A 13,165-nucleotide genomic window follows, 5' to 3' on the forward strand; every position below is an offset into this window, starting at 1 on the left:
CCACAAACGGTGCGTCCGGAGCATCGGACACCCTGAGGAGAGCATTACCATATAATATTGATCCATCTAGGTGTTCGGTTATCTTTGTTCTAGATTATCTAGTGTTCCAAGATTCTAGTTATGTCTTCTACAATCCCGTCTAGGAAATATGAATCTGGTTACCAAAAGCATACTCCATCTGTCCCAAAAAAAAAAGAGTCATTCTTGCTTCCCAAAAAGTCAGCAACTTTTAATTTTGACCAAATATATTTAACAAAATATTAATATTTATGGTACATAATTAGTATCATTAGGTAGATCGTTTAATATACTTTCATAATAAACTTATTTGGAGATATAAATGTTGCACGTATTTTCTACAAACCTAGTCAAAGTTGAGAAAGTTTGACCAGCACAATTCCCATAGCGACTCTATTTTTGAGACGGAGGGAGTAAGAAAAAACAAAGATTAGTCCTATTTTTTTAGGGAGCCAGGCCTCATTTGAGACTTTGGTACAGGGCTTCGAATTTTGCCGGCTCGGCCCTGTAAATGAACTATACATTATGAAAGTGTTCCTAGTAATGAATTAATCGTGAGGCAAACCTATATAAAATATCAGATATTTATGGTTAAGTTAAGAAAAAACTGACTTAGAACAAACATAAAATGCTTTCAAATTTCCTAATGGAATTAATTTATAGTATCAGGGATTATCAGTATATATATACTCGTGGGTTTGGGCTGTACTGCCCCTGTACTTTCGGCCGTTTATGGGTTTGGGCTGTATTGCCCTTGTACCCCTGCCCTAGTAAAGAGCCTTTTTTTTGTTTTGAAAAATTCCTGGTAAGGAGCTGGTTGTTCGATTGGAACGCCAGGGCCCAGGGGAGAACAATTTGTGATTCTGGTCTGCTCGGTTCCCTCAAAAACTCTCGACAACTCTGCGGAGTCTCGCCGCCATGGCGGAGCCAGGGTGTGAATCTGGTCTCGGCGTACCGCCGGCTAAGCGGAGGGATGTCGATCCTATCGCCCCAACTCCTGCCTGCAAGGTTCGATCTCCCCCAGTGCTCCTATAACTGCTGCCCCAGTGCTGTGGTGATACCCCGGGAGGCAAATCTGCCAATCGACACAGAAACTAGGAGGCTTGTGGCGCGGGTCTCCCAGGCAGTGGTCGGCGTCGCCTCCGTCGATGGTAATAACTCCATGGGCTCCATGTTCTATCTCTTGCGTGTTCCTGATTCCTGCACTTTGTTACATTTGCTGAAGCTTCCGCTTTTTTTTTTAAAAAAAAACACCTCTTGGGCACTCTAACGTACACGTGTACTCTATTGTTAACTGCAACAATGGGTAAGATCAAGAAAGATTACACCTTTACAACATGCTCTCAGGTTTTAGCTAGCTATACGAAGTTTTTGGATCATGAGATTCTAACTGAGGCTGCTAACCTAAACATGGGAAAAGCAAGCCACGGGATTTTCGCAATCTCCCTTATGGCCTTATTCAGAAATAAAAGTATGTAAACATTCACTAGTGTGTGATATTTTTGTTGAACCTTTCTGTTGGAAACTGTAAAACAGAACATATTGCTATTTTTTTTTGTAAGTAACAGTTTATCTTTCTTCTCTCTAGTACTTACACTATGCTATATCGTTTTACTTATTCCTTGTTTTTTATGAGATCACAAGGCTTGAATCCCAATGTGCCCAGTCAAATAGACGTACACTAAAAGAAGCCTATAAATTAATTTTGCAGACCAAAGCATGGTTCTTATATGAGCTAATTTTTGAAACTGTTCTTATGCATCAAGCTATTCTGTGATAGCTGATGGTGACGAGATGTGGAGAGGTTCAGGATTTGTTGCTGAAGGCTCTATTCGGCTGGCTGGAAAAATGGCTGATGTTGATTTATTGTGAGAGAAAAATACTGTTATTTCACTGAAATGGTACGGCTGATAAGTTCAAGCGAACAGGGCCATTGATGAAACTAGTATGATTGGGGCAATCTTTTCATCAGCAACTGTAGCTAGGCGTGACTCTTGCTTCCCATCCATTGAAAAGGTCATATGTTCATATTTAATTAATCTTCTTAATTGTTCTTTTGATTTTTGGAGGGAATGCAATTTTCTAATTTGTATTATACTTATTGTAGATAAAAGTATATCTATTTGATGGTGCCTCTTATGATGCCACTATAGCAGCATGTGACTACCACTGGAATTTATTAGTTCTATCTGTGTCATTTGACCGTGTTGTCAAACCCATGAAATTGGTGGAGATCAGTGAAAATAGAAATTTAAGGGATCCTCGACTAGAAAGAAGTAGTCTTCTGGCTCATTTAAGGGATCCTGGAGATACCATTATTGGGCTAGGTCGATGGCCAGAAGAGCCCTTTGAGCTTCGAGAGAATCTTGGACTTTACAGGTATTATACATCTATCTAGTTTTGCTGGATGGTTATCATAATATTTATATGGAATCTAGCTTTTAGATAGTTATACAAGCAGGATTTTTCTTTTGGGTGTGTGTGTGTGTGTGGGGGGGGGGGGGGGGGGGGGAGATATGGTTGAAAGGAATTGGATTATTTAAGACAAATGGAACAAAGAAAATTAAGAATGGCTGTTTTGGTTGGCAATGGCCTCCGTGTTGTCGTACGGCCAGGGCTCTAGGATTGGCTGCTCTGTTTCTACTGGCTGGCTGCCTATATGGTGAGACTTACACCCTGTTCGCTTGTTGGTTTCAGCCAGCCCAAACCAGCCAGCCAACAGTGTTTTCCTCTCACAACAAACCAGCACCAGCCAGCCCAAACCAGCCCAGAATCCAACCAGCGAACAGGCCGTTAGACAACATCAGGGGCCCACGGGGATGTTGCTCATCCATCTTGATGCCATGAGACAAATTGGCAGCCCATCATGGTGGCATTGAGAGATCCAGTGAGTAACAAAGGGCCATCGGAGCGTTCTGACTAGGGTATTGTTGTGAGCGTGGCTTGTTCCTTAAGCTGAGTGGATCACATCTGGTTGCTCAGGGTTGTGCAAGTGGTGACCTGGTCCACATGCTTGGGTGATGATGATGCACAAAGAGATGGGCTGCTAACTGGGGAAAACATTTTTGGACCCTGTGCACATGCACATTCATGGGCCAACATGGCTTTGCCCCTGTTACAGATGTTTACATTGGAACAGTGGCTTCCTCACTATTCAAGTTCATGTTTGAAGTTCTAACTAAAACAAGGATGCAAATTTTATCTGTTTTTTTCATCCAGTATATTTTACTATCTGCATTTGAATGAATTGGATATCTATGTATCCTATTATAGCAGTATATGTAATCATTTGGATTTTTCTAAAGCCTAGTGCTCATTTATATCCCTTAAGGTTTATTCAGCATGTTACAATTATTAGTTGTGCTGCATGCTTATTTCATTGTTCTGAATGTTCAAAGCAAGCATATCCATCTTTGACTGAATGGTAAAGATGCGCAATTTGAGTTTGGATTCAATCAACATCTATACTCATATTGGAATTTGAGAAGTTTTGAATTCTTATTTGGCTTACACATGTATATGTTGATTTTCTGTGAGCCTGTTACCAACTTTTGATTAATGTTCAATATACTCCCATGCAAATACATGTAGCTGATGTCAAAGATAGGAGTCTACTAAACAGTATGAATGAAACAAAAAGCAGGATAGAAAGCAAGAAAGTGGACCAGAAGCAAAAAGATAGGAATAATACATTGTCACTCTATGCATTATTGTGGTTAGAGATATTATCAAATGTAATAACAGTGGCACTAACTTTAGTCTCTTATTTTTGTTTCAGCACTGATCGTTGGACTGCTTTCCGAAACCTTTGCCAAGAAATGCAGATAGCAACATTTTTAAACACATATGTAAATATAAATTATCCTATTTCTTTCTTATCCGGGAAGGCATGAATCCAATTAACCCAAGTTTTCTTCTCTTTGTAATACCATCATTTCCTAGTAGGGTGCAATTGGAGGTCCAGCAATAAACAGAAATGGGAGGGTTGTTGGAATGCTTTTTCAAAGTCTGACTTGTACTCCTTTCCTACCATCCAACATCATTTTAAGATGTTGGGAACATTTCAAAAATACAGGGTATGCTTCTTATTTATTGATCACTGCCATTTTTGGTGTGTTAGATGGGAATAAGCTCATGCGTTCTGGTTGAAAAAAATCTTTTATTAGATGCATATAAGATATGAAACTATCAATAGATTTTAGAATAAATGGGATCCAACTTACTAGATTATTTCCCTAAGATAATGTGCTCATCCAAATTAACAGCTTGCATTTTTCCTGTTATGTAGCCTTTATGTTGGCTAGACCTAATAGCATTTCACATGCTGTACCTGGTCCTACACCAGGGACCCAAATGCACAGGAACTCCCTAATCGGTAATGAAGTCATCAGGAATAAACCTTGAATCTGAAAGATAAGTGTTGAGCACAATGACCTTTTTTACTTGGCTATTAAGTAGCTTAAAATTAAGTCAAGTTGGTTTTGAGCTAAAAAAAGGTCGGAGAATGAGATTTTGCAAACTCCCTACTTTGTTTTTTATAGCTTGGTAGTAGAATTTTGAGGCTGCTCAGAACAGCCGGCCCAGCACAATGAACAGTCTGGTCAGGTTTTTAAAGCAGCAAAAGCTACGGCCGCAGCGGCTTATAAGCTAAGCGAACAGGACCATTACTTTTTTTCCATGTCTTATTTGCATGGTTCTTTTACACAGGAAGTATTGTCGTCCAACTATACGGGTTTTAGGTGTGAATATGCATAATGCCCGGTCTTCACCTTGGGTGAAAGTCCCTGTGTCTTTGCATGAAGGGTTGGATGGTATTCTTGTTGAGCTGGTATGTTCTATGTTCATTATTTGCAGTGATTTACTTGTTAAGTGTATATATCATGTTCATGTTTTTAACTTTGAGATTTTCCTGTCTGCTTAATGAAATACAGGCTACGGCCTGATCGAGAAAAAAGATCATGTTCATGTTTTGTAATTAATTAATTGCTCGTTTAATATATATGTGTAGTTTGTGTTTCCATATTAAATTGTAAACAATATAACTTATAAGTTATGCTATAACTCATTTATCTAATCTACCATTTTTTTAAAAAAAAATCTTACTATCTGGATGCTTGTCTCCTACAAGGCATCACGGGCAGTTTTATCACTGGGACTACAGCAAAAGGATCTTATTATTCAATGCAATAGAAGACGCGTCGCTACAAATTTACAGGCACTTCCATCCACAACTGTTTAATTATGAAACTGAATCTTTTTTTTGTGGCAGTGGCACTGTTTATTGTGTGATTGAACTCACATGTACCTTGTTTCAATTTGGTTTGACTAGCTGTTCGAAATCTTGGCAGAAAATACTGAGAAAATGGTGGAGCTGACTGTTGTAAAGGCCGAGAATGGCAGTGTGGAATCAATGGGTGTGTTTGTTTTTTTGCCAATTTCTAGCATGACTACAATCCTAGTCTGGATAGCCTTAGCCTGTTCCTACCAAGTCAACTCCTGGTTTTTTGGTTGTCTGTATTATGTTAGCTTGACTAGCCCAGGGTGTGTCTGGTTGTATAGTTTGTTTTCGTACAGTCACCTCTTAAGTTTACCGTTATGAGCAATTTCGTCAAACATCGGGTGGGCGCCTGGTCTGGACGGCCGCTGCAATCAGTGCCATCGGCGGCTTTCCTAATCCATCGACTGAATTCTCCAAGCACACCACCGTTGCCGGGGTCTATGGAAGAATTCGATCAAGCTAGAGATATCTAATGCACATACGCCAATGGTCTGAGTTGGAATACATGGCCCATGGGGGAGTAGTCGTTGTTCCTCCCTGCACGCACGGCACAGCTTCCACACACGCAGCTTTCAGGGTTAGCTTGAGGCCACACATTAGAGTCCATGCATCTGCTATCTTCACGAAGATGTCTCCGTGGAAGCGGCAAAACCCGGTCGTCCCGGAACACATCAGAGAGTCCGGCCCGGCGGCCTCCTGCGTGCGTGTGGTGGATGATTGGATTGGTAGCACCGTGCGTGCTCATCATATGGATATAGCGACTAGCTAGGAGACGCAATCTCTCTCTTCTTCTGCCTGGATCGTGACTTGTCGTAGAAGGCAAAGTATGTACGCGGAGCTGAAGAGGTGGACCCTAGCCTAGCCTAGCTAGCTGATGACTGGCCGCTCTCGATGCATCGATCGATGTCGACAGGTACTTTCAGTTTCGGAATTTCAAGTCCAAAAGCACCGGCGACATGCAGTAGCAGATTAGACAGCGGTGCCGTGGTGGATAATCTCTGAACTCTCTGAAATAGTAATGCAGGAAGAAGTCGTCTGAACAGCAACCAAAAGCCAAGGGACTGTATCTGCATGCATGTATGTATGCATGCTGGCCGGAACCCCGATCAATCCCCACCAGCAGTCCACTGTCAGGAACCTGGACTATCAATCTCTATTACAAGGGTAACTTGATACAATATCTGGAGAATCAGAGAGAGATTAAAATGGAAAGAGCAGGAATTAGGGTAGAAGGGCAAGAACAGCAGGAGAGGGTTTCTGGATAGATGTCTCGAGGAGGAAGACGAGTTCAGTATTATGTTCAATGCCCCTTTCGGTTACAAGCCATGGCATATATCTGCCGACGGCCACACACGCACACCTACTGGCCAAGGCCCATGAGCATAAACACCCGGTAGTCGACCGCTTTACCGAGTCAGCACACTCGGTAACTTCAGACACTCGGTAAAACTACAAGTTTACCGAAGGGGCGCACTCGGTAAAAACAGCCACTCGGTATTGAGGTGCCACGTCACCTAGGATAGCAACCGTGCGCCAAACGGCGTCACGGCATGACATGTTTACCGAGTGTTATGAGCATACACTCGGCAAACATCACGGTAACAACAACTCCGCCCATCAAGCGCTCATAGCAAATAAAAAAGACCGAAAATGTTTACCGAGTGTCACACTCGGTAGAAGTATTTGCACTCGGTAATAATAAAGTTTTACCGAGTGTAAGTGCACAACACTCGGTAAACACTATCTTTTACCGAGTGTATTGGCGCAACACTCGGTAAAATTCAACCAAATTTCTTGTTTTTCCCTTCATTCTTTTTCCTCTATCCACATATGATATTTAGTACTCCATTCCAAAATATGGTGTTTATTTTGATTTATTTACTATATTTCACAAAATTTTCATTCTTTATGAAAATTAGGTACATATCGTGTAAATTTAATTGTAATAATTAAAATCGAACTCGATAAATCACGAGATTGGAAGAATTAACATTGAAGCATACATCTATGTTATAGAAAAATTTTCATAACGTTTCGGAAGTATTTTTACATTCGTCGCTGCCGAACCGGTACATCTCCCAAAGAGACGCTAAACATTCACAATGACGAGTAGAATTTCTATTAAGAGTGAAATTCAACATTATGATTTTAACTTGGAATTTTTTAGATAGTAAATAGATGACATGAAATAGTTCATGTGAAAGTTTGGTGAATTTTAGGATTAAATTGGCATTTTTTCTTTTTTGTTTTGCATGAAATAATGGATACTTTTACCGAGTGTGACCTCAAACACTCGGTAAAGGTTAGCCACGGCCCACCTGTCTGCCACAGTGGGCTGCCATGCTTCTGTTTACCGAGTGCCGTAGATCTGGGCACTCGGTAAACATGTACCAGGCCCACATGTCATTGGGCTGCGGTGCTTATGTTTACCGAGTGCCGTAGATCTGGGCACTCGGTAAACATGTACCAGGCCCACATGTCATTGGGCTGCGGTGCTTCTGTTTACCGAGTGCAGTAGATCTGGGCACTCGGTAAACATGTACCAGGCCCACATGTCATTGGGTTGCGGTGCTTGAGTTTACCGAGTGCCGTACATCTAAGCACTCGGTAAGCAGAAGCATTCAACACTTAGCCGTTTCTCCCTCAAATCGTGCACAGACACACACACACACCGCACACGCCCGCGTATCCCCGCCGCACCGCTGCCGTCCCCCACGCCGGCGCCTCCCCGCCGTCGCCGGCGCCTCCCCGCCGTCCCCCGCACTTGCGCCGGCGCCTCCCCGCGCCCGCGCGCTCCACGCCGTCGTCGGCGCCTCCCCGCCGTCGCCGGCGCCTCCCCACCGCCGCGGCCGCCTCCTCCCCTCCACGCCGTCGCCAGCGCCTCCCCGCTGTCGCCGGCGCCTCCCCACCGCCGCGGCCGCCTCCTCCCCTCCACCACCGCCGCCACCGGGCGGTCCCCCACAGCCGCCGCCACCGGGGGAGGGCGGTCACCCGCCGCCACCGTGGGACTGCCGCCGTCGCGGCCGCCTCCTCCCCTCCACCACCGCCGCCACCGGGCGGTCCTCCACCGCCGCCGCCACCGGTAAATGCCCTAAGCCACTGGAACTTCATGCATACACTCTTTCATGAGTTTGGTTGTTTGTTCAGCTCGAATATTAAAATGAGTTGATGACTTTCATGTTTAGAGTTGATGACTTTAGTTGTGAAAGATGAGAAAATGACTAGACGTGAGTAAGGATGAGCGTTCTCTATATTGTTAGCCCTATGTTTCTATAAAGATTTAGATTCTTGTGGTATGGCTCGTGGATTGTATATGGATGGTTGTGGTTTGGAAATTTTAGCAAGCGCAATTTCTTTATGTTATATGTTATACTTATGTTTTAATTTTACAATATCACATCTAAGTCAAGATAAGAAAATAAAGTAGTCTCTCATACTGAAATTTCTAACAAAACAATGGCCATATATATTGTTGTTTTCCTTGATTCAAACTTTATGCCTTTTTGCTTTAATTAAAAAGAGTTTTATTTTGGTAGTGAGCTTGTTGAAATTATTGGTAAATGACGAATGTGAGAACAACGTATAGTTAGGATTGTAGTATTTTAGTCATCCTCATGTTGCTGCATATGTATATGTGTTGTGATAATAATTTTCATAAGCATACATGTTTATATATTGGTTGCCTTTCTGTCCAAAATATATGGAAATTATCCAATCTTTTGTTAATTTTTTTCCACATGATCCAGTCCAAGTTTCTCATGCTATCAACAAGTATGTACCTATCTCATCAACATGTATTCCACTTGCTAAATATATCACTCTTGTTGTCTAAAATCTTTGAACAATCTATTCATTAGTAACTAGGGCTTGTCATCGGTGATTTGTTTGTGGTAGTGTCATGCCATGTGACCTATAGTGCTGCGACAGAACCTAGCGCCCCTTTGTGTGCTAGCCACATGGTTGTGCTGCTAGGCGCGCGCTGGTGCTCGGGTATATGGTTGAGACACGCTACAAAACCTGCTGATGCTCTACCTCAATCTTCGATAAATCTTGCTAGTGATGTTTGTGGCTACAAAAAAATTGGTTCCATGTATTCCTCCATCTACAAGTGACATAGCGGCCTTTCAACCTTAGGTAAAATCTCATCATCCAATCTAGCAAACATCTTCTATGTGAATCGACCAAGAACATGAATGTCTCTTTATCATCTCATATGGTTTTTCTCTAGCACTACTACTCTATTGCTCTAAACTGCAATATCGTCTATATGTTAGGATGGATGACTGTCAGTGGATGTACACGGGCTATCAGAAGAGGGGTCAATACACAAATGAATGGATTGAGAAGGCCAATGATTTCATGACGAAGGCATTTGCAAACGGACGGCGACATGCCTGGTGTCCCTGTAGGAAGTGTAAGAACAAGGCAATGAAAACATATGAGGAGATGACTAAAGATCTTGTCAACAATGGATTTGTAGAGAACTATACCCGGTGGACCATGCATGGTGAACGCCATCGTGCGAGAGAAGAGGTCGTGAGACAACGGATCGAGGAGTTTGATTCTTAAGCGGGGGTGGCAGAAATGTTAAATGACCATGACATGGCTTTCGATGAAGGAAGTGCAGAGCAGGAGCCAGAGCAAACTGCAAAGGCGTTTTACGCCATGTTGGATGCGGCACAACAACCCCTTCACGGGCGCACCAATGTTTCTAAACTGGATGCCATTGCATGTCTAATGGCTGTGAAGTCCTAGTTTAGCTGGAGTAGAGAATCCTTCGATCAACTGTTGATAGTAGTTGGCACCCTACTTCTGGATGATCACGTTCTGCCAAAGAACACATATGAGTCAAATAAAATCCTTCGTGCACTCAAGATGTCGTATGAGCAGATACATGCTTGTCCGAACGGATGCATCTTATTCAGGGGAGAACATGCTGACGATAAGTACTGTCCGAAGTGTAAGGCATCTAGGTACATTGAGTTAGAATCTGGTGATGGTCGGAAGACGCAAACAAAAGTCGGCGCAAAGATCCTGAGGTACCTTCCTTTCATACCGAGGATCCAACGGCTTTTCATGAGTGAGGAATTCGCAAAACAGATGACGTGGCACAAAATTGGACGCCGATACACTGACAAGATGATACATCCGTCCGATGGTGAATCATGGAAAAGCTTCGATCGTGTCGTAGAACCGACCAATTTATAAGAATACAAGTACAATGGCAATCCGCAAGCGGTCGCACTGTCATACTTGAACCCATATAAACCCGGTAGTCCGTCGAGTACCGCGACGGGTCTCGATAAACGATTTACAACAACCAAGATCGTACAGGATTCAACATACATGCCACATATTATATAAAGTTCACAGATACTTTTTATCATCAGAGTACGAATAAAAAGTTATTACAAACCGAGTTTGATAATTAAAGCAGAAGCAAATAAGTTCAAAGATAAAGTTTCCAACATAGTTTGATACAGTGCCAAGCCAGATCACGGTCCACAAAAGCAAAGATAGGAATTACTAAAGAAGCCTGCCCAAGGCTTACTCCTCATCCACAGCGGGATAGAAGCAACTCTTGCAATAACCGTGATACACAGTGCCATCTGCAACAATGGGAAAATAAACCCTGAGTACGAGAAGGTACTCAGCTAGACTTACCCGTCATGAACCAGAAATAAAATGACTCCAAGGATCATGCAAGGCTGTATAAGTGGACGTAACTTGACAACATTTTGCGTAAAAGGCAATTACCAGTTGTACAATTATGATTCCTTTATCAAGTTAATTATAACTATCCATTTCTAGATTTGCAACTATCCTATGCCAAACATGTGGTATATCATTTAGAAGCATACAATAGTAACCATAGCAGGTATTGTAATTCCATATTCCTTTGAACCATCATGTTTCATAATATAGCTGCTACGATGTTGGGACTAGTCAAGTTTGTCACTATCCGGGAGAGACAGCGATTCGAATCGATTTCAACCAGCTGGGAATTTATTCCTAACACAAACCCAGATCTACCAGCCACGATAGTCTTAGGTCACCTTTGGTACAACTCAGGTACACATTTCGCGGGTTTGTACCGCGCCGCACAATCTGGAACACCAGATGCCAGGATGCTCAGGCCAAACCTGCCCTTGGGCTCAGTCTGATCGTTCCCCGGAAGGAGCGCACAACAGAACGGTTCCCGGCCTGAGTTGAATTACTCGGCTTCGCGGTCGGAATGAGTTATCCGGCCAGCTAAGTGAGAGGCATGCGTTCAATCTTGTCAGAAGCGCCAACAACGGTACGGTCCTTAATCGACACAGACGGGGATAAGTCCACACCCAAGACCTCCATGCCTTGTTGCTTCCCTATCGACTTCCCGTCCGATCTCAATTTACTTTTACCTCATGGTTCTGTTTCACGATAGCAGATATAGCCAACCGTGCTCCGGTATCCACCTATATCTCGCAGGTGACAGGACATCACCCGACTTCTACCGGTCTAAGCATGGCTAAGCATATATATTCGATCCTGGACCTATACCGGTTAAAGGTGTAATATCTGGACAAGGAATGTACATGCATCAAGTGGTTTCATTCAACTCTTATAACCTAATGCATCAATCATAAATACGTAAGTAAACATTTGTAAATTACTGGGAGACTTATAATGCTCCGGGGCTTGCCTCGCAGAAAGGAAGTAGGGCGATGGTCAGGACACTCCGGAAGCTCTTCAGGGTTCTGCTCCACGCCTTCGGGAGCTGCGGCTTGCGGATCCTCCTGTGGGTTCCCTTCCTCTGCTTCTTCGAATTCCAGCAACGTGATCTCTTCCTCCGATCCTAGATGCATGAGTATGGTATGAGTATCACGAATGCATATATGTTAACAAGTGCATCATGTTGTTTGAGTAGGTGCATATCTCTTCTCGATTACTACTTAACTACTTCTACAATGCATCGACTATGCCACAAACAGTAGCTACATGTTTCACTCATAACTGGAGTTCTACAAATCCAAAAACAGTGATCCTGGACTTTCTGGAAAGCTTATCAAATTCTCTACAACTTTGTTATTAACCATTTTTACAGTACACATTAGTTTCAACATGCAACTCATCACACTCTAGAATCAGTCCGGAAATGATTTAATCATGCAATATAAAGTAAGAATACTTCTACTTCAGGTAATCATTCAAAATTTGACAAACTAGAACCTACCAACAGTGTAAGCATACCAAATACAGTTAAGATGATATAATGGTGAAGCCCAAACTATTTATTAAATTGCCTTTATTATTTTATTTAGATATCTAGGTTAAATAATAATTATATATCAGATGTGCTTAATAAATTCTCAAAAATTTACAGAGCCTTACTAATGCTATCAAAGGACTACTATAAAAATTTCATGTCATTTTGCTAAGTAGAACATTCTATACAAAAATGATAAGGAAGCAAGGCTTGAAATAGCAAAAATGGAAAATCCTATTGAAAAGTGTCAAACAACAGATTTCTTATTTTTCCTAACACCCATATGGTACTAGTATCACCTCCAACAAATTTCATGAATTTTGGACTCATAATTAATTTATAAAAATTCATGCAAGGACTAACTATTTATAAAAAGAAAAATCTATAACTATAGATCTACACATGCACTGGTCTTTAAATTTTTACCCAAGCTCATATATGACAAGAATAGCCTACCACAAAAATTTCATAATTTTTGGAGCACAGGAACTCTAGATATAAAATAAACAAATTTAAATGCATTCAAAAGCACATTTCAAATCCTAATTTAAATCTCCAGAAATTTCTACTGTTGAACCCAAGAACATATTTTTATTAAATACTACACTTCATAAGCAACACAA

The 13,165-nt window shown here is 42.0% G+C and overlaps 1 pseudogene; it reads left to right on the forward strand.

Annotated features, from left to right (window-relative positions):
* Positions 1 to 936: 936 nt before the first annotated feature.
* Positions 937 to 5,553, forward strand: LOC136536425 (uncharacterized; annotated as a pseudogene).
* Positions 5,554 to 13,165: the final 7,612 nt, after the last annotated feature.

The sequence above is a fragment of the Miscanthus floridulus genome, chromosome 2 (genome assembly GCF_019320115.1).
Source record: "Miscanthus floridulus cultivar M001 chromosome 2, ASM1932011v1, whole genome shotgun sequence".
Taxonomy (NCBI): Eukaryota; Viridiplantae; Streptophyta; class Magnoliopsida; order Poales; family Poaceae; genus Miscanthus; species Miscanthus floridulus.